Below are 22,161 nucleotides of genomic sequence, written 5' to 3'. Positions count from 1 at the left end.
TCAATATATTTAAAAGTAAAGATGCTAATATTTCACCGTGAATAAACATTTACACAAAGAACCTCTGCATTAACAACTTTTAATCGCTTCATGCGATTTCAACAAAGGATATCTCAGATGGCCGCACTATGGCACTGCACTATAGCTATCAAGCCTGAAAGCTACGTATCTGTATCTATTTTATTTCTTAACTTATTACGTTCCTTTATATCTTTTCATTATTAAACTGTCGGTCAGAACATCGTATCCTCCACAATTACACAGCATGAGTATCTCACATTTTGCCATATTGTGCATTTATTTAATGAACAGTATTTACTATTTGGCCAGCAAATTTATGTAAACATTAATTACAAACGATAATACGAGGATTGTCCAGAACGTAAGTTCCGATCGGTCGCGAAATGGAAACCACAGTAAAAACCAGAAACGTTTTATTTGCAACAGTTAGGTACACCTTCCACCTACTTCTGTACATAGTCGCTGCCCCCGCTTCGAGTGTTGTCGTAGTGTTGTATCAACTTTCCAATATCCTCGTCATAGAAGGCTGTGCTTTTGGCCAGTTACCTGCACTGGTCTGCAGCTCGTCGTCTGGGGAAAAATTTTGTCTTCATAGCCAGCGGTTCTTGTGAGCAGAGATGAGACTCAGGGGGAGCCAATTACGGACTGTATTGTGGGTGATCAAACACTTCTCATCGGAAACAATGCAGGGACATCTTCATTGCCCCTGCAGTGTGCGGCCGAGAATTGGCATGAAGAAGGAACTGCTCGACAGTTGCGTTATGTGGACTGCATGACACAGGCGAAATCTCTAACCAGGCCCTTAGACTTGGCGGGAGACCCTATTCTCTATGCATCTTTACGTGCTCACTGGTCACTCAAAACTGGAGACAGCGACGCGACACGATGGACGGGCATACTAGAGACACTGCCCAACACATATGTGCAAAGCTTTACTAGATTTTCACAGTAGTTTCCATTTTGCGACCGATCGGAACTTACTTTCTGGACAACCCTCGTACAAAAACAAGATAATTTAAGAAGTGGTCAGTCACAAATGTTAGCTGACACCACTTTCTAAAAGAGTACAAAAAGTGCTTCTGACAAGCAGGCTTAAATAATTGCTTAAATCTTGGTTTGTATTTATTGGGAACGCTCTGAGTGTGGCCGAATGCTTATAACAGTTATTTATTTATATATTGTTTTAATATATTAATTTAGTCTCGAAAGTGGTCAAGATGAGTCAAATCATGCCTGTAGCACGCAAGAACGTTGTATTTTTGTAGGGAATGGCCTTCAGCCAATGGGAAAGTAGACAGTCGCGGAACACTAGAGAAGTCAAGTGAAAACTCGCACTTTTCGAGTGAAGAGCTCAAAGGAGCGATTCTGGACACCTTTAGGCAAGTTCTGGAAAGAGACAGACCTGCCTATGGTAACGAGTATTCGATCGTGGAGATGCTTGATTCTGGGTGGTGAACGGCCGCTACCAAACATTAACTTCTGAAAGAACTTAGTATTTCGAGAGGTCTGAAAGTACTGCAGAGTAAGACTCCAGCTATTTCCGCTTGATTTATGTAACTGAGAATAAACAGAGTACGAGTAACTATCCTTTGTATCACGTGTGTTAATTTGTGAATCTCCATGTTGAACTCTGAAATATTTTGAGCTGATGAATATTTCGTGTATTGTGATGACAAAATGAACTTAGTTTTCACGTATCTTTGATGACTATTAAGTTCAGGTATTTTGCTGCCATTCTTCTAAAGCTCGCAACGTAACTGCTCTGTATTTGACAAGGGTATTTTCTGTCTGTATTTTAACTGAATACCGTAGGACCACTCCCCATTTATTTGAGATGTGCTTTCTGGAATAAAAATTATTCAGCATAATCCTGTGTCGTCTACATCAGTTACAGACGTTAGAATAGAACCCTTTATATTGAATTATTCATTTAGTTTTTTATTTCGTATTTCTGTGTATTAACTCGCAGTTTTAGCCAATGCATAGACTATTAGACAGCATGATCATAGCTATAGTTTATTATCTGCAGCGGGTCGGCCCTATGACTACAAGTACATCGAACTATTCTTTTCTAAAAAGAATCGTGCGTAGCCCAAGTACCCAAAGTACGAGTAACCACAGGTAGAAACGTAACTGGTTTCAAGAATGAGATCCTCACTCTGCAGCGGAGTGTCCGCTGATATGAAACTTCCTGGCAGATTAAAACTGTGTGCCGGACCGAGACTCGAACTTGGGACCTTTGCCTTACGCAGCCAAGTGCTCTGCCAATTGAGCTACCCAAGCACGACTCACGCCCCGTCCTCACAGCTTTGCTTCTGGCAGTATCTCGTCTCCTACCTTCCAAACTTTACAGAAGCTCTCCTGCGAACCTTGCAGAACTAGCACTCCTGAAAGAAAGGATATCGCGGAGACATGGCTTAGCCACAGCCTGGGGGATGTTTCCAGAATGAGATTCTCACTCTGCAGCGGAGTGTGGGTTTGCTCGTATGAACTGCTGTTTAGGGGAGCACTTTGCTCAGCAGTAACCATTAGATACTGTCGTATGTTCAGTTTATCATCCGCTATGTTATCAGCAAAATCTATGTGTCTAACTTTATGGTATCAAAGCTGGAGACAGTCACAGATTATAATTATGAAAGAAACATATTTTTGTGAAATTTCTAAAACATGAAACGAACACTTAAATAATTTAAAGTCACCGCTCCTCGTGTCAAACGTAGCTCTGTCGGATCGCACCTTCGTGCAGCATTGCCGTGGGCTGCAATAACAGAAAAACTTAAAGTCTGGCTTCCTTCACACCCTTTCTAGCCAATCCCAAAAAGGGCCTCAGTGCTCTTCCAATCTGGTATTAGAAAGTCTGTTCGCTAGCACCCACCATGAAGTTAAAATACTTCAGCCACTGAGATACGTGTTTGTGGAAATGAGAGACGGGTGTCACCCCGTTACCAAGTCCGAACTTGTTTGCCGGAAATTCTGGAAATTTTGTTGGGCTTCACACACCGTTCCCACGGGAAGGGCAAAGTTTGGAAATTTCCGAAGATACGAGTGGCTATTTAGTTTGCTTGAGGAAACGTGTCTGGAGACCACACACAACAGCAAAACGGCTTGAGGACTCCACCCGAAGTTTACTAAGCGCATCACATTGGCTCAGTCCAGTAGCAGTTTGCAGGGGCCACAGTTCGTCGCATCCCAACTTGTCGGCAATCACTCCAATGACAGTCACGGTAACGTCGCATTTGCAATGCACACTCCCATAGTGCTCAGAGCCATTTGAACCATTTTTGAGCCAGCAATGCACACATCCGACTTTGGGAATCGCGATATGTTGAGAGAAGAGAAGTTCATTGCTGGGTTCTACTTTTTAGTCTTCCTAACTTGACCTACACGTTTCACCCACTGCTATGACAGCTTTTCTGCAATCTAATTCTTGCATCAAAGAGAGCCTTTCTCGTGACCACTCATGTTTATTCCGCATCGAGTTAATTCATTGGAGCTCACCCACCTAGTGATGTTTCTTTCTGATTCTTCTTTTATTCACTGATCTGTTGTATGCTCTATTCAAATTCATATCTTTTTCGTGTAATTTTGAAGTTTTGTATTCATAGTTGAAAGCATAATTCATGTCCTTCATGTGTCTGACCACCATCTCAAGCTTAATTGTCCAGTGCCATGTTGGTGGCAAACCATAACCCATTCCTTTTGTTATCATTGTTCTATCTTAATTACGTACATTCATTCTCAACTTGTTTTATAACCTCGACGTTTATGTGTCATGAGTAATCTTATACGTTGTTTGAATAAATATTATTTTACCAGAGCAACCATTACAGTAAATTACTCAGTTGAAATGCCCGGGTCCTTCAACAGTAAGCAACAGGCGCGGCCCCTGACGAGTTTAGGAACTTTAACGTTTTCCGACGTGCGCGACAGTTCATTTTTCAAGTAGCCTATTAGTTTCATGACAGTAATGTATTGTTTTATAAGATCCGGAGTGACAGATATAGCATCAGTCTAATCTGCATACCCATCTGGTAAGCAAGAGGTCGTGTTCACAGCACGCCTGGCTTCCGGCAATCTCTTCACATCTCAGTGGTGGAAGTGTCTGATAACACCCCAACCGGTCTGCCAAGAGAGGCAATGCGACTAGACTTTGCTACTGTTATGACAAATTCGATCTCTCTCTCCTTCTGTCTCTGTAATGTCTACTCATATATAGTAGTTCAAGAGCTATTTCAAATGATCGATCTTTAAAAATGGAACTCAGGTTCTGCATAAAATTAAACTATGAAAACCCACTTTGGTATGATGTCATAGTGTACAGTTTCTGAGTTTCTGTGCTAATAAACTATCATTTTAAATTGCATCAAGTGAAGGATACTGAAATGCTCTTTCTAATAGTGGGAGAAACACTCAAAACAAAAAGTAACAAAGATAAAAATGTTATTACAAAAAATATTACATTTGTCAAATAAAGATCATCAACATCGTCATCTTGTGTAAGACCGATAACTGTAAAGAAAGAACAATGAATTTTCCTAAGAATAAGAGAAGAATAAAAACTTTTGAAATGCGGTAATCCAGAAGAATGGTGATCAGTTAGGTAGGGTAGGGAACAGCATCGACTTGTGGGTAAAGCAGCATTATGGCATGGGCTGATAGGATTACATCCTAAGACGTCAAGAATTCATATATTTTGTGACAGAATGATGTGTTGATGGTAATAAATTCTAGATGTAGACTGAAGCATGAATATAATAATCAGGTATAAATGGTCGAAGGTACTGGTAATTAAAGAGAGATGAGTAGACGTGTGCTAGATAGGGTGGAAAGCTGCATCAGATCCGTCATTGAACTGAAAATTTAAATAGACACAGTAACACAATACTTCAAATAAGCTAACGTCTATTTTTGTTAATAACGGAACCTAAGAAGAAATAAACGGTTACCAACGATTTGTCCATAATGATGTTATAAATTTAACATCTGCGTATACCAGTATGATAAACCCAGTTCTTGTTAAGGTTATTGCATCTTTGCAATGAATATTTATAGCGGAACTCGCTTGTAAGATTCTGTTATCAAGTGTTGTAATACACTAACCACATATTGCTTAATCAGGTTGCTGCAAAGTTGCGTTAGAGATTGTAATCTACATTTACAATGATGAGGTTGTAGAGAAGGTTACAGAGGCGAGAAGCACTTTCCATAAAAATGACTTCTACAGTGTTATTGTCAGGCCAGTAATGAAAACTGAGGAGAGCTGCATAAATAGTCATCAGACTGACAACAGTTATAACAAACTGTGAACTTTTTAATAAATTCCAGTAAAGAAGAACTTATGATCGAAATCCATCACGTCCCATGCCTCGTTTACGTCTTTGCAGCAGCGATAACTTCTGCAGCAGCAACGACAGCGACAGCACTGGCTTGAACACTTGACAGCGAGAAGTGGGCTGGCTATAGGCAGTAGTTACCTCACGTCAGTCCACACCACTACAACCACGACCACCACCACCATCACCTCACAGGAGCATAACGTGGAAATCTAGCCACCGAGTCCACGTAGCTGTAATACCATCTTCATCTGCATCAGGTAAAAAAAATCTTGTCACAGAAAGCAGGCATCTCTCAACCCGAGATGCTTGAGCGAGAAGTTAACTCTGGGACACTGAATTATTAGATAACTAGGAGCACTAGTAAACTAAATAAGATCGTTTCTTCATGTGCACAGGTTCAAATGGTTCAAATGGCTCTGAGCACTATGGGACTCAACTGCTGAGGTCATTAGTCCCCTAGAACTTAGAACTACTTATACTTAACTAACCTAAGGACATCACAAACATCCATGCCCGAGGCAGGATTCGAACCTGCGACCGTAGCGGTCTTGCGGTTCCAGACTGCAACGCCTTTAACCGCACGGCCACTTCGGCCGGCCATGTGCACAGGTTAATGAATGTTGCATGATAGAGCACAACTTATTTTATCCGCTCCTGCTATCGATGTCTTCGTTCTGCACCGAGTTAAATAAGAAATTTGCGTAATAACGTTCTATGATGATCCAATATTTGTGTTACAGATTCATCTGCTTGATGTAAATATAGATTTATAACCAAAATTTTATGAGCTTGAAAGCAATATTTCAGGAATTGAGAACCTAAGCACAAAAGCTATGAATAACAAATTTGGTATGAGGGTTTATTTATGCATCATATTCGTAGGCTTAGTGTCGTTGAATGTACACTCCTGGAAATTGAAATAACAACACCGTGAATTCGTTGTCCCAGGAAGGGGAAACTTTATTGACACATTCCTGGGGTCAGATACATCACATGATCTCACTGACAGAACCACAGGCACATAGACACAGGCAACAGAGCATGCACAATGTCGGCACTAGTACAGTGCATATCCACCTTTCGCAGCAATGCAGGCTGCTATTCTCCCATGGAAACGATCGTAGAGATGCTGGATGTAGTCCTGTGGAACGGCTTACCATGCCATTTCCACCTGGCGCCTCAGTTGGACCAGCGTTCGTGCTGGACGTGCAGACCGCGTGAGACGACGCTTCATCCAGTCCCAATCATGCTCAATGGGGGACAGATCCGGAGATTTTGCTGGCCAGGGTAGTTGACTTACACCTTCTAGAGCACGTTGCGTGGCACGGGATACATGCGGACGTGCATTGTCCTGTTGGAACAGCAAGTTCCCTTGCCGGTCTAGGATTGGTAGAACGATGGGTTCGATGACGGTTTGGATGTACCGTGCACTATTCAGTGTCCCCTCGACGATCACCAGTGGTGTACGGCCAGTTTAGGAGATCGCTCCCCACACCATGATGCCGGGTGTTGGCCCTGTGTGCCTCGGTCGTATGCAGTCCTGATTGTGGCGCTCACCTGCACGGCGCCAAACACGCATACGACCATCATTGGCACCAAGGCAGAAGCGACTCTCATCGCTGAAGACGACACTTCTCCATTCGTCCCTCCATTCACGCCTGTCGCGACACCACTGGAGGCGGGCTGCACGATGTTGGGGCGTGAGCGGAAGACGGCCTAACGGTGTGCGGGACCGTAGCCCAGCTTCATGGAGACGGTTGCGAATGGTCCTCGCCGATACCCCAGGAGCAACAAAGTCCCTAATTTGCTGGGAAGTGGCGGTGCGGTCCCCTACGGCACTCCGTAGGATCCTACGGTCTTGGCGTGCATTCGTGCGTCGCTGCGGTCCGGTCCCAGGTCGACAGGCACGTGCACCTTCCGCCGACCACTGGCGACAACATCGAAGTACTGTGGAGACCTCACGCCCCACGTGTTGAGCAATTCGGCGGTACGTCCACCCGGCCCCCCGCATGCCCACTATACGCCCTCGCTCAAAGTCCGTCAACTGCACATACGGTTCACGTCCACGCTGTCGCGGCATGCTACCAGTGTTAAAGACTGCGATGGAGCTCCGTATGCCACGGCAAACTGGCTGACACTGACGGCGGCGGTGCACAAATGCTGCGCAGCTAGCGCCATTCGACGGCCAACACCGCGGTTCCTGGTGTGTCCGCTGTGCCGTGCGTGTGATCATTGCTTGTACAGCCCTCTCGCAGTGTCCGGAGCAAGTATGGTGGGTCTGACACACCGGTGTCAATGTGTTCTTTTTTCCATTTCCAGGAGTGTAGTTCTTGAACTCCTTGTGCTAATAATTACCGTTCTGAATTGCATCAGTGTGGGCTTTAATTAATATTTGAAACTGAGACACAACACGTACCGAGAAGAAATATTAATCAGCAATAGACCTAATCACTGATTATTACCGGGAGAGTGTATTAAATTATACTGATAACTCGATTGTGCAATATTCAATTAGATCTAAGGTCCACACAGTTTCTAAGAGTGATAAGCATTTCACACTAGCCGATAAAGTGAGCACTGTTTCTTGAAGTTATAGCTATGTGCGCAACAAACGATTTACTTTAGCTTGGGTCACCAATGCTTCCTTATTTGGACTCACGACGCTGAGTGGAAAACCCATTCCAGACCCTCCCTATCACAGGAAATCCGAGGTGTTACCAGGAATCCAACCCGAATCCTTCTTCATCGAAGACAGTGAAGCAAAACATTTGGTTACGAAAGCAGTCGAGTTTATTGTGCATATCTGAAAATCGCCAAGACACCCAGACATTACAGAAAGGATTCCAGAGCCAATGGCATCATCAAGATAATGTACCATATATCGTGACATCAAGAGATTAAAAAAAAAAGTATCATGAAAGAAATACATACTACTATATTCACAGAACACATGAAAAGAAATTTAATAAGCTGATGACGCCCAAGAAACTGTCATCTTTCCAGTTTCGTATAAAAAGTCTAACAAATATAGAATTTATGGATGAAGAAATAAATCTCCTTAACAAAGATCTCAGGTATAAGATGGAACCAAAACTTCACAAAACAGCCATTACACAGCTTATACCTTCAAACAAAAGTTGCCATCGATGTGACAAGAAAACAAAACGAACTGACAGTAAAAGTTGCAGAAATTATTGAAAGGAAATTCAAAACAGAAAAACATACAACAAACACAATCTGAACGCAATACTCTCAACAGCATAAATCAGGAATTACAAGCACAAAACGTAATAGCAATAAAATCCGATAAAGGTGTCAGTGTAGTTATTATAGATTACAATGAATGTGTTAACAAAGTAACAACTTTTTTCAAAGACAACAACGTTACTGAATTGTCTCAAAATCCCACCAAAAAGTACGCCACACAAATAAAGAGATGCCTTAAAAGCTGCGATACAGTATTAACAGACCAAGAAAAGAAAGCCTCCATCATGATGAACCCACTCACACCAACATTACACGCGCAACTGAATGTACACAGACAATTAACTCCAATTCGTCCGATTATTAACCTTATAAGTAAAAAACTTAACACATTACTAACCGACCTAAATACCTACAACAAGAAATACACAGTAAAGAAATCAAGAGCGTTAGCAGAGGCGATAAAAGATGTAGAAATACAACAAACTGTTAAATTTATTTCCTTTGATATCACAAACATCTAGGCAAACGTACCAGTACGGGAAAAAAAATCGAAATTATAAAAACAACCTCCTACTACCCAGAGAAACGTCTGTCATAGATCTCCTAACACTAACTCCGAACCAAAATTATTTTGAATTCAACCAAAAAATTTACAAACGGGGAGATAGAGAGGCAATTGGAAACTGTATTGGCGGTACAACTGCAGAGATATTTAGCAAAGCACTGGAAGAAATTTACAACGGAAACAGAAGCAAACAAATCCACAAACTTTCTTGACCTTAAAATCAGCAACAGCAACAGTCACCACAAGTTTGAAATTTACAGAAAGCCAATTACTACGGACAGCATGATCAATGGACGTTCTTGTCATCCAAATTCGCAAAAATACGCCTATTTCAACTCAGTGATCAACAGAATAATCAGTTTACAACAAGCAATACAAAAGAGCTTACTGTACACCAGTATACAACCCATCAAAATAAATTCAACCCGAATATAGTTCACAAACTGTTCAAGAAACACACGATACCTAAAACGCAAACATTCGCAAAAATATAAAATTAATAAGAGAAAATAAAACTTTATAATAGCAACTTACGTATCTACGAAGTACTTGGGACAAATAATGCTTAAAATAAACCAGATCTGAAACAATAACAACCGTAAAAGTAGCTTTCCAAACAAACAACAATGTAAAAGCGAAAATTCGATTTGGAAAAACCAAAATTCCTTTTTTCGTCAACCCAGGCATGTACAAAATTTCGTGTAACGACTGCGAGAAACTCTATATCGCTCAAAGAGGACGAAATTTTAACATTAGATGAAAAGAATACACAGGAAATTGAAAGCAATCAACAATTAGAATAACTACTCCTAATATAACAAATAAACCTACCATAAACAAATAAAAATAAGTGTTTGTGAAGATACAGAACGAGAATGAGACTTATAATATTTAATTATCTACACATTGATCTTGCCAAAAGCCGAGAAGCGATTCATATTAGTATTGTAGCTCCCCAGGGCACTCTGGGATGCTCTCTGGGTCACTCTGGGATGATCTCTTGGTCACTCTGGGATGATCTCTGGGACCTCAACACTGTATCATCTGTATCTTCTAAAGGGTGCGGGAGTCAATTCTCAAAAAACCAAAACCACAAAGCAGAAAAATCGAACATACAAGTTCTATAAAGAATACCAATATTCTTAATGAACAAATCGATCTCAAACACAACAATTATCTAGAAAACTTTATTGACTTTAAAAAACGAGAAAGAATAAAAATTACGGTAAACAGAAAACCAAAAATAGCCATGAATACAAACGAAACGTATCTGACATGACTGACTGCTGTAAACAAAAAACATCAGCTTGAATAAACTGGCAATATAACAACGTAGCACAAATGGAGAGTCGCCAGTTTACTCACTGATACAATACGGGCATCTATTCCAACTAGATGTAAATACGCACAACTTTTATAAACGTAAGTTGACTTGCCAAATTTAACGTCTACAAATTTACCTGAGAAAACTTTAAGTTAGTAGAATTCTGAAACGAATAATTAGGTTATATTTACTTGAAAATGTCGCTATAACCGAAACAAGCTTGTAGTAAAGAAGGAGGATTACCAATTAAACCATTTGCAGCTTTCCTGGAATTATTCGTTACAAAATTACGGGATTGTTTCTTCTACTTATCTGCATTAACTTAAATTTTTATACATGTAGAAGAAGGTGCCATTTGTCGCACCAAATAGAAATTCTATCTGAGTCATCCCACATCCTCCTACAGTCACCCCCGACGGCACTGTACCATGCACTACACAGTCGTCAGTAAACAGCCGTTGACTGTTGCTCACCCTATCCATTAGATCGTGTTCGTACAAGGGGCATTCAATAAGTAATGCAACATATTTTTTATCGGCCGATTTCAATCGAAAAAATGCGGAATTTGTTGTTGGACATCGTGGAATATTCCCGTTTCAGCCCCTGTAGTTTCACGAAGCTCCGACAAATGCGTCTGAGCGGAGGTGCGTTGCGTTACAAGCAGAGAGCTAACGCTGAGTTTCTTTTGATGGAAAACCGGAGCAGAATGTCTACGGGGGACCTGGCGGTGAACAAAAGCACGATGAGTTGTTGGGCGAAGCAGCTGCCTCGATCGCAGTAAGGTGGCGCAGCCCTGTCCGATCTCCCGCGTGGTGGAACATGGTTTCGCCACTTCGAATCAGAAACGAAACGGCGATCCAACGAGTGGCGGCACTTCACGTCTCCTCCGAACAAAAAGTTCAAAGCCTCACTTTCAGCCGCTAAAGTCATGGCTGGGGTGTTCCGGGCCTGTGAAGCGGTTATTCTGTTTGATGGTCTCCCTCGTGCTCCAACCATCACCTCTGAACTGTATTGAGCTAACCTCAAGAAAATGAAAAAAAACGACTCCAGCGTGTTTGTCGCCACAAAAGTGCAAACGACCTTCTCCTTCTCCATGACAACAGAAGGCCTAACATAGGTCTGAGCACCTGAGAGGAGCTCACAAAATTTCATTGGACTTTTCTTCCCAATCTACCCTACGGCCCGGGCCTCGCACCTTGCGACTTCCATTTGTTTGACCAAGTGAATGTTGCACTCCGCGGTGAGTGGATGATGGAGAAGTTATCGCGGCAGCAAGACGTTTGCTCCGACATTGACTAGTAGACATACCACGCGAGCACACGGGCTCTCCCAGTAAGGTGGCGTAAGGCTGTCGCACTGAATGGAGATTATGTTGAAAACCAGGATTTTGTAGCTAAAAGTTTGGGGAATGATATGGTGATTTGGAATCCTAAATACAAGCACCTGTTTTCAGAACGAAATTTTGTTGCATTACTTCTACATCTACATCTACATCTATATCTATACTCCGCGAGCCACCTTACGGTGTGTGGCGGAGGGTACTTATTGTACCACTATCTGATCCCCCCTTCCCTGTTCCATTCACGAATTGTGCGTGGGAAGAACGACTGCTTGTAAGTCTCCGTATTTGCTCTAATTTCTCGGATCTTTTCGTTGTGATCATTACGCGAGATATATGTGGGCGGTAGTAATATGTTGCCCATCTCTTCCCGGAATGTGCTCTCTCGTAATTTCGATAATAAACCTCTCCGTATTGCGTAACGCCTTTCTTGAAGTGTCCGCCACTGGAGCTTGTTCAGCATCTCCGTAACGCTCTCGCGCTGACTAAATGTCCCCATGACGAATCGCGCTGCTTTTCGCTGGATCATGTCTATCTCTTCTATTAATCCAACCTGGTAAGGGTCCCACACTGATGAGCAATACTCAAGAATCGGACGAACAAGCGTTTTGTAAGCTACTTCTTTCGTCGATGAGTCACATTTTCTTAGAATTCTTCCTATGAATCTCAACCTGGCGCCTGCTTTTCCCACTATTTGTTTTATGTGATCATTCCACTTCAGATCGCTCCGGATAGTAACTCCTAAGTATTTTACGGTCGTTACCGCTTCCAATGATTTACCACCTATGGCATAATCGTACTGGAATGGATTTCTGCCCCTATGTATGCGCATTATATTACATTTATCTACATTTAGGGAAAGCTGCCAGCTGTCGCACCATGCATTAATCCTCTGCAGGCCCTCCTGGAGTACGTACGAGTCTTCTGATGTTGCTACTTTCTTGTAGACAACCGTGTCATCTGCAAATAGCCTCACGGAGCTACCGATGTTGTCAACTAAGTCATTTATGTATATTGTAAACAATAAAGGTCCTATCACGCTTCCCTGCGGTACTCCCGAAATTACCTCTAGATCTGCAGATTTTGGACCGTTAAGAATGACATGTTGTGTTCTTTCTTCTAGGAAATCCTGAATCCAATCACAAACCTGGTCCGATATTCCGTAAGCTCGTATTTTTTTCACTAAACGTAAGTGCGGAACCGTATCAAATGCCTTCCTGAAGTCCAGGAATACGGCATCAATCTGGTCGCCAGTGTCTACGGCACTGTGAATTTCTTGGGCTAATAGGGCGAGCTGAGTTTCACATGATCTCTGTTTGCGGAATCCATGTTGGTTATGATGAAGGAGATTTGTATTATCTAAGAACGTCATAATACGAGAACACAAAACATGTTCCATTATTCTACAACAGATTGACGTAAGCGAAATAGGCCTATAATTATTCGCATCTGATTTATGACCCTTCTTGAAAATGGGAACGACCTGCGCTTTCTTCCAGTCGCTAGGTACTTTACTTATTGAACGCCCCGCGTATTTAGAGAACACTTCCCTCGGTCACTCCTGATGATACCTTTGTCTCTGATGAACACTCGTCATCCATGGCAAGGTACTGGGTTCTGTTAGTTAAGAAAACTTCGAAACACTCACATGAAGGGAGAACGTCTTCCGTATCTTCGGACTTCCGTTAACAGTCTGCAGTGACGCACCATGCCATACCCATTACGGATATCTAGGAATATGAAATCCACCTGTTGCCCTTCATCCACGATTTTCAGGATATCGTGCGAGAAAAGTGAAAGCTGAGTTTCGCACGAAAGATATTTTCTAAATTCGTAGTGATTTGTGGACGGAAATTTTTCGATCTTGAGGAAATTTATTAGATTTGAACTTACATGCTCAAGTGTTCTGAAGCAAACCGGTGTCAAGGATATTGGTCTGTAATTTTGTGGGTCCTTTCCTTCATCTTTCTTATGTACTCTGATTAGCCAGAACATTATGACCACATACCTAATAACCAGTGTGTCCACCTCTGGCACGGTTAACAGCGGCGATGCGACAAGGCATGGAAGAAGCCAGGAGGCCTAGGTAGGTCCTTGGAGAGAGTTGGGACAACATCCGCACACACAACTCACCTAACCCCCGTAAATTCCGGGAAGGGGGGGATGAGCTCTGACGCCACGTCCAATGACATCCCAGATGTGATCGATCAGGTTCAAATCTGGAGAGTTGGGGAGACAGCACATCAACTGGAACTCGCCACTGTGTTCCTCGAACCACTCCATCAAATTCAAGCCTAGTGACATGGCGCGTTATTTTGTTGAAAACTGCCATTTCGTCGGAAAACATGATCGTCGTGAAGGGGTGTATGTGGTCTGGTTCAAATGGCTCTGAGCACTATGGGACTCAACTGCTGTGGTCATCAGTCCCCTAGAACTTAGAACTACTTAAACCTAACTAACCTAAGGACATCACACATATCCATGCCCGAGGCAGGATTCGAACCTGCGACCGTAGCAGTCGCACGGTTCCGGACTGCGCGCCTACAACCGCGAGACCATCGCGGCCGGCACTGTATGTGGTCTGGAACCAGTATAAGATACTCCTTGGCTATCATTATGCCTTCCACGAACTCCACTGGATCGTTGGGTGGCCAAGTTCCCCAAAGGATAATGGAGCCGCCGCCAGCTATCTCCGTCCCACAGTGCAGGTGTCAAGGAGCTGTTCCCCTGGAAAACGACGGATTCGCGCCCTCTAATCGGCGTGATAAGTGTGATCAGGAAGGTATCGGGATTCATCAGATCATGCAACGCGCTGCTACTGCGCCAGCGCCCAGTGCCGATGGTCACGTGCCCATTTCAGTCGTAATTGCCGAAGTCGTAGTGTTGGTTGTTTCGGGGGATGGGACCAAACAGCGAGGTTATCGGTCCCATCGGACTAGGGAAGGATGGGGAAGGAAGAAGGCCGTGCCCTTTCAAAGGAATCATCCAGAATTTGCCTGAAGCGATTTAGGGAAATCACGGAAAACCTAAATCAGGACGGCAGGATCGTAGTGTGAACGTTGGCAAATGGATAGTTCTTCAGCTGCGGAAGCTCATCGTTAGGAGTGTTTGGTGTACTGTATGTTGAGACACACTTCTACTCTGCCCAGTATTATAGTCTGATGTTAGTTCCGCCACAGTTCGCCGCCTATCCCGTTTCGGTAGTCTGCCCAGCCTACGATGTCCAACATCTGTAATGAGGGGTGTCCTTTCGACCCCGTGACGTCTGGACGTGGTTTTAACTTGGTTTTGGCATGTTTTGAAGACACTCACCACAGCAGTCCTCGAACATCCAACAAGTAGTTCAGTTTCCGGAATGCTCATGCTGAGTCTCTGGGCCATCAAAATCTGCCCTCGATCATACCCAAATTGATCGCGCGCCTTCCCCATTCTACACACGGACAGCACACTCACTGATACTACATGCACCACGCATGTGTGTGAGTAGCTGACGCTCGTATCGGCTGGACAGGTTTATGTCGATAGCAGGTCGGTGGTCATAATGTTCTGGCTGATCAGTGCAAATGAGTCATCTACGCTTTTTTCCAGTCGTTTGGGACTTTGAGCTGGGCCAGAGATACGCGATAAGTGCAAGCTAAGTAAAGGCATTGAAAGGTGGCTACACTGAGTCACAGCGCCAGAGATTGCGCCAAAGATTATTATTCCGCCGCCTCCACTGGAGCAGTAGTAGTTCAGAGGATGTCGAGAGCAGTCGTTGTTCTGTGGGGCGAGAGAGTAGACGATCTGAGTGTTGACTGAAATGTTGTACTGTTCGGTTGGTGTAATGTATAGGTGGAAGAAGATGCAATTGTCAGAATATATTTGCGAAAGGAGATGGGCTTTTGATTTATGATGCTGGTGTAATGGAATATTTTCGTCAATATATAATGAGGTAAAAAGGTATTCCAGTTTTCTTTAATAACAATCCCTCTTGCTCACAGGTACAGTCAACAAAGCATCTGGCTCGTGTGCATTTATTAGACTTGTAATTCTGGTTTCTATGTCCAATTATAGTATTTCTGGTTTTTCAATTAGTTTATCGTAAATGGTGTTTAAAATATTTTGTCGTATTGAGAAAGAACCGAGCCAGGTACATGTACGTCGAGTCACACCACCACACACAGAACAGTTACACTTGTGCTTTGTTGTTTCGTAGCTTTTACAGTTGCAGGGGACTTAATTAATCAATTGTGCTAATGGAAATTCCTTGTGATTCTTTATTTTTATTTTATGCAGTCAGATTGTGTGCAAACCGGTTACGAGACTTAGTAACGGGACACACAGCTAGTCAAATTATTGCATTTACACTCCTGGAAATGGAAAAAAGAACACATTGACACCGGTGTGTCAGACCCACCATACTTGCTCCGGACATTGCGAGAGGGCTGTACAAGCAACGATCACACGCACGGCACAGCGGACACACCAGGAACCGCGGTGTTGGCCGTCGAATGGCGCTAGCTGCGCAGCATTTGTGCACCGCCGCCGTCAGTGTCAGCCAGTTTGCCGTGGCATACGGAGCTCCATCGCAGTCTTTAACACTGGTAGCATGCCGCGACAGCGTGGACGTGAACCGTATGTGCAGTTGACGGACTTTGAGCGAGGGCGTATAGTGGGCATGCGGGAGGCCGGCTGGACGTACCGCCGAATTGCTCAACACGTGGGGCGTGAGGTCTCCACAGTACATCGATGTTGTTGCCAGTGGTCGGCGGAAGGTGCACGTGCCCGTCGACCTGGGACCGGGCCGCAGCGACGCACGGATGCACGCCAAGACCGTAGGATCCTACGCAGTGCCGTAGGGGACCGCACCGCCACTTCCCAGCAAATTAGGGACACTGTTGCTCCTGGGGTATCGGCGAGGACCATTCGCAACCGTCTCCATGAAGCTGGGCTACGGTCCCGCACACCGTTAGGCCGTCTTCCGCTCACGCCCCAACATCGTGCAGCCCGCCTCCAGTGGTGTCGCGACAGGCGTGAATGGAGGGACGAATGGAGACGTGTCGTCTTCAGCGATGAGAGTCGCTTCTGCCTTGGTGCCAATGATGGTCGTATGCGTGTTTGGCGCCGTGCAGGTGAGCGCCACAATCAGGACTGCATACGACCGAGGCACACAGGGCCAACACCCGGCATCATGGTGTGGGGAGCGATCTCCTACACTGGCCGAACACCACTGGTGATCGTCGAGGGGACAATGAATAGTGCACGGTACATCCAAACCGTCATCGAACCCATCGTTCTACCATTCCTAGACCGGCAAGGGAACTTGCTGTTCCAACAGGACAATGCACGTCCGCATGTATCCCGTGCCACCCAACGTGCTCTAGAAGGTGTAAGTCAACTACTCTGGCCAGCAAGATCTCCGGATCTGTCCCCCATTGAGCATGTTTGGGACTGGATGAAGCGTCGTCTCACGCGGTCTGCACGTCCAGCACGAACGCTGGTCCAACTGAGGCGCCAGGTGGAAATGGCATGGCAAGCCGTTCCACAGGACTACATCCAGCATCTCTACGATCGTCTCCATGGGAGAATAGCAGCCTGCATTGCTGCGAAAGGTGGATATACACTGTACTAGTGCCGACATTGTGCATGCTCTGTTGCCTGTGTCTATGTGCCTGTGGTTCTGTCAGTGTGATCATGTGATGTATCTGACCCCAGGAATGTGTCAATAAAGTTTCCCCTTCCTGGGACAATGAATTCACGGTGTTCGTATTTCAATTTCCAGGAGTGTATTTAATATTAATGTTAGTCTTTTCTTTTTAATTAAGCCCCCATGCAGCATTTGCTGAAGAGTACTCTCTATAACATCGGAATGCAATTCCAGCCGGACCTGGTGATTTTTTTTTTCAACTCTTTCAGTTGCTTTTCAGCTCAGGGATGTCTATTTCCATGTTCTGCGTATGGGAGTCTGCGCTACGATCACACGACGGTATATCCGTACGATTCTCCTTCGTGAAAAATTTTTTTGGATACGAAATGTAAGTCTTCAACTTTCCATTTTCCGTCCAGCCCGAATTGTCTCGGGTTTCCAGCAAGAGCTTTCGCGACACACAGACGATTTATTGTTCGTGAAAGTTAGCAGATATCTGCAATTATATTACAGACTGTTCCACAGGCCAATGACCGCATCGTTTACGCCACTCTGAGCGATGTCATCTATTCGTTTTTGTTCTCAGGCCTCTAAGCGACCGCACAATAAAAGAAATTTAGTCAACCTTCGACAGATCGTTCCATCACTGACCTCCGTGTCCGAACTGCAACAAAAATCGTCTGCAATATATGAGAAGGATATTATGTATGGCTCGTTCAGTAGACTGCAGAGTTTGATAGTCCTAATCAGTTAATTTCGTTGTGGTGTCTGGCAGTGTTTAATGTCTCCCAGATCTATTCACTCCGAAATAATAGGGATCCGGATGCGTACTCTGCGATGGCTCGTTTAGACAGAAAGCACGTATTTTTGAGAGTTTGCTCCTGAACTTTACTATTGATTTACAGCCTGACGTCACACGAGACACTTTTCAGAGGAGTGTCACGGTCCTTCTCATCACACAGTGTGGTTTCAGAGGAAAGTTTCCTCCTGATCACACAGTATGTGTGTCTTAGTCGAGCCGCTAATGTGATGTGCATACTACTGTTGTTGAGACAGATGAGTTCGACTGTGTTCCGCGCCAGGTTGTCCTTGGTGCGTTTCCCCGGTCTGACTCAGCTGTTACTCCATTTCCACGTAACGGCGGATGTGATGGCGCTCTTAAGGCCAGGAGTGCCACTTCCAGGCAACAATCGTGCGTTACCGTGGCGATAGCAGACATGGCGTCACTAACGAGGAAGAGGGTGCTTTAAATTAAATGTTCGAAGCTAACTGATTCGGAGGATGTAGTAAAAGTGACAGCGTTTGTTGCTGAAATGAGATATCACCAGGTAAGCGCGCCTTGCGTGGCTCAGGTATCAGAATTGGAAAGTTTGGGATTGGCTCTTAAGAACAGCTTTCTTTTTAGTTGTCTTTCTGGACCCTGGGTCGTAAAGTAAAGCAATATTAGCAATCAAATTTTCAGTGCTAGTACTATCGTAAACGAAAACTGATAGTGCTCCTTTTGTCTCGAACCCAACTCAAGAGAAATTTATGATACTTACCGTCGGCTCTGCGTTTAGCACTTTCCACTTCAGTTAAGTAGCTCAACTGTATTTTCCGTTCTAGTTTCGACTTCTTTACGGTAAACATTTTTCTTGCCGTGTGTGGAGGTCTCTCTTTCGACACTCGCTTCTTCTTTCTTTCTTATAAATAGTTAGAGTTCTTCTTGTGATAAGTATTTAGATTCCATATTCATAAGTACATACATTCTTAAATGTATATCGCAGTCTCCATTTGAACTATACAGCGAAGTGTATTATCTGATACCACCTCTGATTTATTTACGATAAGATTTTGTTTAGTTAGAAATGTGTCTCTTGATCCCTAGTACAGATGTAGAGCTCTTTTTACGGTAATCATTTTGTTTCTGACAAATAGTTAAACAGCTTCTTGTCACTAATGTTTCGATTTACTCCTGAAAAGTACGTACATTCGTAACTGCGTATCGCAGTCACTCCGTGAGCTATACTGCAAAAGCGTATTTTCCGGTACTAGCTTCGATTTCTTTATGAGAAATGAACATGTTTTAAGATTGTACTGTATACCGTTGTCTGTTGTACCTAAACAGCTTGTTTTGTATCCTGTTCAATTCAGTTTCTTCCTGACGAATTGTTATTGTTTTTATTGTGTAATTCTTTTCAGTTTACTTCTGAAAAGTACACACCTTCGAAACTGCGTATCGCAAGCTCCTCTTGACGTATATAGATAACCTGCAATTCCTAAGACTAACTATCATTTATCTAATACAAATTTTTTTTCAGTACCTGCTGTTTGTTGTGGGTTCCACTACAGCTGTTTTTACGGTACTCGAGTCATTTCCTTCACAAGTAGCCTAGTTGAAGTTCTTATTAAGCTGATTTCAGTTATCTTACTGAAAAGTACATATCTTCTAAATTGCATAGTACAGTCTCCTCTTGACCTACGTAGGTAAAGTGTGTTTTATGATATTAGCTACCATTTATTTACGGCAAGTAAGTAAAATGGGTTTTCTGATATTAGCTACCATTTATATGCGACAATCATTTATTTTTATGTGAAATCTAAAACATTTCCGGCGTATAGATTGTACCATAAAACTCCGGGAGAATTGGTGGATGTCTGCAGCTTCATGTCACAGTGTTTCAGCACTGAGTCTTCTTGACATCTTCAGGTGAATACTGACAAAAACGTTCTGAGCTCACGTGTTTAGGACCCCACCGCCACAGGCAAATGTTCAAATGTGTGTGAATTCCTATGGGACCAAACTGCTCAGGTCGTCGGTCCCTAGACTTACTCATTACTTAAACTAACTTATGCTAAGAACAACACACACATCCATTCCCGAGGGAGGACTCGAACCTCCGGCGGCAGGGGCCGCGCAGTCCGTGACATGACGCCTCAAACTGCGCGGCTGCCGCAGGCGTGGAGTATTCAGTTGTATTCAGTATTGTGCTATTTCAGCGCATGCGCTTCTGTTGCAAGTCTGTGCGCTGCCCCGCTCGTTCTCCATGCTGAAAGCTTACCAATTCGATTGTCTTCGCACGATAAAGTCGCAGAACAACGCCGGTTATACAGAGCACAAAGTTTTTCTACATCAGTATTCTGTGCAGAATTTTAGTGAAAGCTGCCGTCTCGTCGTTATTTCCACTGATTCATTGATGATGGTACTCCATGGATCTGAGTAGGGGCCATTGTATTTCATCAGATAATCATTGGGAATACAATGTTTGATGATATCGGATTTATTGGCTTCATAGAGATGACCATGCCGTTGATATTCTACAATGCGGTTCAGCACAGTGCACGTCCTCAGCCCTCTATAAAGATTTGCCGCATTCGCACGGAATCCTGCGCAACACAGATGTTTACAAGATATTGCAGTCCATAGGACAAACTTCTGGAGTTCCATCATCAGTGACTCAGTAGAAACGCGACTGTTTCTGCCCCTTATCAATCGAGACGGTGGCTTTCAGTTAAATTCTGCATGGAAAAAAATGGTTCAAATGGCTCTAAGCACTGAGTTAACATCTGAGGTCATCAGTCCCCTACACGTAGAAAGACTTAAACCTAACTAACCTAAGGAAATCACACACATCCATGCCCGAGGCAGGATTCGAATCTGCGACCGTAGCGGCTGGCTGGCTCTGAGCACTATGCGACTTAACTTCTGAGGTCATCAGTCGCCTAGAACTTAGAACTACTTAAACCTAACTAACCTAAGGACATCACACACATCCATGCCCGAGGCAGGATTCGAACCTGCGACCGTAGGGGTCTCGTGGTTCCAGACTGTAGCGCCTATAACCGCACGGGGGGGGGGGGGGGGGGGGTTAAATACCTGAGCTCAGAGCCTTTTCATCAGTATTCACCTGAAGAAGGCCAGCCCGCATATCGTGACGGCGCGGTAGCGTTCTCGCTTCACACGCCCGGGTTCCCGGGTTCGATTCCCGGCGGGGTCAGGGATTTTCTCTGCCTCGTGATGGCTGGGTGTCGTGTGCTGTCCTTAGGTTAGTTAGGTTTAAGTAGTTCTAAGTTCTAGGGAACTGATGACCATAGATGTTAAGTCCCATAGTGCTCAGAGCCATTTTGAAGAAGGCCAGAGAACTCTGCGCCGAAATATCGTGGCGGGAAGTTGCACACATCCGACTCTTCTCCTGAAATTTTATGGAAGGAACTATTTCTTTTTACACACATCAAAAAATGTTTTGCATCACCCCGGTTCCTAGAACTCCTGAAGATTGACGTTGACGTAGACTGTGGATGTTGTCGCAAAGACATAGTGCCTTTGACTGTTCAGAGAAGTCACTAAACAAACTTAAAAAATGGTTCAAATGGCTCTGAGCACTATGGGCCTTAACATCTGTGGTCATCAGTCCCCTAGAACTTAGAACTACTTAAACCTATCTAACCTAAGGACATCACACACATCCATGCCCCAGGCAGGATTCGAACCTGCGACCGTAGCAGTCGCGCGGTTCCGGACTGAGCGCCTAGAACCGCTAGACCACCGCGGCCGGCGTAAACAAACTTAAACAACCATGCATAAGCAGCGCCTATTAGGCGGAGGGGGTCCGACAGCCGATCAGTTCCAGTCATTCCACCACGAAGGAGGTGCAGAGCTCGTGTTGTCTGTAGTTCAACCATGCCTAGACGGTCAATACCGCAGTTAGATCGCTTCCGCATTGTTACTTTGTACCACGAAGGGCTCTCAATAAGATAACTGTC

At 44.1% G+C, this 22,161-nt stretch overlaps 1 protein-coding gene across 1 annotated transcript in view; it reads left to right on the top strand.

Annotated features, from left to right (window-relative positions):
• LOC124777307 overlaps positions 1–22,161 on the top strand; it is a 151,094-nt gene that overhangs the window by 45,562 nt on the left and 83,371 nt on the right. The window lies entirely within an intron of this gene.

Source organism: Schistocerca piceifrons, chromosome 2 (assembly GCF_021461385.2).
Source record: "Schistocerca piceifrons isolate TAMUIC-IGC-003096 chromosome 2, iqSchPice1.1, whole genome shotgun sequence".
Lineage (NCBI taxonomy): Eukaryota > Metazoa > Arthropoda > Insecta > Orthoptera > Acrididae > Schistocerca > Schistocerca piceifrons.
Note: the sequence above shows the minus strand (reverse complement) of the source record. Positions and strands in the feature narration are given on the sequence as shown.